Raw genomic sequence first — 2,295 nt, 5'->3', positions numbered from 1 at the left:
GTTGTTGTTGTTAAGTGCCGTGGAGTCGGTTCCGACTCATAGCGGCCCTGTACAGAGTTTCCGAGGCTGTAAATCTTTACGGGAGCAGAACGCCTCATCTTTCTCCCGTGGAACCGCTGGTAGTTTCGAACTGCGGACCTTGAGGTTCACAGCCCGATTCGTAACCACTACGCTACCAGAGCTCCTTAATTACTTACAGTATTTACAGCTATTATATATAATCTATTGGTATATTTAAATCTACCATTTACAGGTAGTCTCCACAGTATAAATCAGTTTCATTCCTAATCTCTCTTTAAATTGAACTTTTATGTAAGTTGAAACAGTTAAGTATGGTTCTTATCTAATACCACTTAATCAAATGTTTGTGCATATTTGTTGTTGTTGTTAGGGGCCATCGAGTTGATTCTGACTCATAGTGACCCTAGTAGTATATGGTTTCTGAAGCTGTAAATCTTTACCGGAACAGAAAGCCTCATCTTTCTCCTACAGAGCAACTGATGGGTTTGAACTGCCAACCTTGTGGTTAGCAGTCTATTGTATATCTCAAAATGTTTAACAATTTACATTTATCATGTGAAAATGTTAAAGTACATATAGGAATATATAAGAAAATATGTTCTGTCATCTTATTACTCAGAGAGAGATAACCTCTATTAACAATTTCATTGATGTATATCTTTCACTTTGAGTGATTTTGCTGCACATCTTTTTATTTCTGATAAAATTTTAATTTGATTTTTAATTACAGAGGTAGTACATGTATTCATTTTTAAAAGAAATTATACGAAGTAAGGAGTCCTGGTATGATGCTGTGAGAAAGCACTGGACTGTAAAGTCAGTTTGAGTCATAAGATTAGTGGGTCATACTCACCAGCTGCTCCTTTGAAATCCTATACAGGGTCGCTATGAGTTGGAACCAAGTCCATGGCACTTACCAACAGCAACATACCAAGTGAAAAATTGATAATAAGCTCCTCTCCCCCCTTAATATATTCTTATTTAAGAATTTCTGTTTGTTATTCTGGTAGTTACATTTATTTATTTTTAAATGTATGTACTTGGAAACAGTCCAGTGGACTAATGGAGTATGCAAACATCAGTATCCTTAACTGAGCTCAGAAGAGCTAGATGGTGCTTGACTACTTCTACTAAGTAATCTGAAAGAGATCACATTAGAAGGTACTGGGACGAGTAGGAGAAAAATGTGGAACAAAACTTAAATTCATAAACACAACCAGGCCTACTGTTTGGATAGAGCCTGATGGAACTCCCAAGACTATAGTTAAAGTTCAGGTCTCAGTTTCCAGCCAAATGATAGACAGATGTATAAGGGAAACAATAACACCACGGAGGTACACATACCTTAGTGTAATCAGTCATTTGAGATGAAAAAAGCAGAATTTACCCCAGGGAAAAGTTCAACAGGGTTATGAACAAAGGGCCAATTGAAACAGAAACCAGGGAGGAAGTGGGGTAAATGATGCTTCAATGTGGGAACTACAACCAATTAGATGAAACAAAATGTTTGTGGATTGTTGAATGGAAAATTGATTGGCTCTGTAAGCTTTCACCTAATTCACAATGAAAAAAACCCAAAAACATACTCTTACCCCTACTTGGTTTATAATTTTAGACAATATTGGTAATATTATTTTGGCATTTTTGACTCATGTACATTGATTGATAGGGACTAGCAGAAATTCAAGCTAAATTCTAAAAGGACATGGATTGAGGGAGACGTCTTGCTGATGTCAGATAGATCTTGGCTGAAAGCAGAGAATACCTGAAAGATGTTGATTTGTGTTTTATTGACTGTGCAAAGGCATTTGACTGTGTGGATCAAAACAAACTATGGATAACATTGTGAAGAATGGGAATTCCAGAGCATTTAGTTGTGTTCTTGTGGAACCTGTACATAGACCAAGAAGCAGTCTTTTTTTTTTTTTTTTTTAATGTTTTATTGTGAATTATATGATAGTTTACATGAGAGAACTTTAGTTTTACATTCATTATTGTATATCATTTCATTGCCATGGTTCCAATCCCCTCCATGGATCATCTTCCGACCAAAGGGTGTATCCTAGAAATCCGTCCTCTACCCTTCCCCACCCCCCCATCCCCACGCCCCAGTCTTCGGCCCATAGTCCCTCTCCCTCTCTGGATCCAAAGTCCCTAGCTGCTTCATCACTCCACGTCATCATCTCTGTCTCTATCTCAGGCATCTCTGCTTCTCTGGGTAGGGTCCTGCTCTTGGCTCTTCTCCGTTGGTGGTCCCAGAGACCTCCGCTCCTA

General features: G+C 38.2%; 1 protein-coding gene across 1 annotated transcript in view; it reads left to right on the top strand.

The window, feature by feature from the left end:
- Nucleotides 1-2,295, top strand: part of ADAM32 (ADAM metallopeptidase domain 32) — a 208,168-nt gene that overhangs the window by 46,166 nt on the left and 159,707 nt on the right. The window lies entirely within an intron of this gene.

This window comes from Chrysochloris asiatica, unplaced genomic scaffold (genome assembly GCF_000296735.1).
Source record: "Chrysochloris asiatica unplaced genomic scaffold, ChrAsi1.0 scaffold00035, whole genome shotgun sequence".
In the NCBI taxonomy this organism is placed as follows: Eukaryota; Metazoa; Chordata; class Mammalia; order Afrosoricida; family Chrysochloridae; genus Chrysochloris; species Chrysochloris asiatica.
Note: the sequence above shows the minus strand (reverse complement) of the source record. Positions and strands in the feature narration are given on the sequence as shown.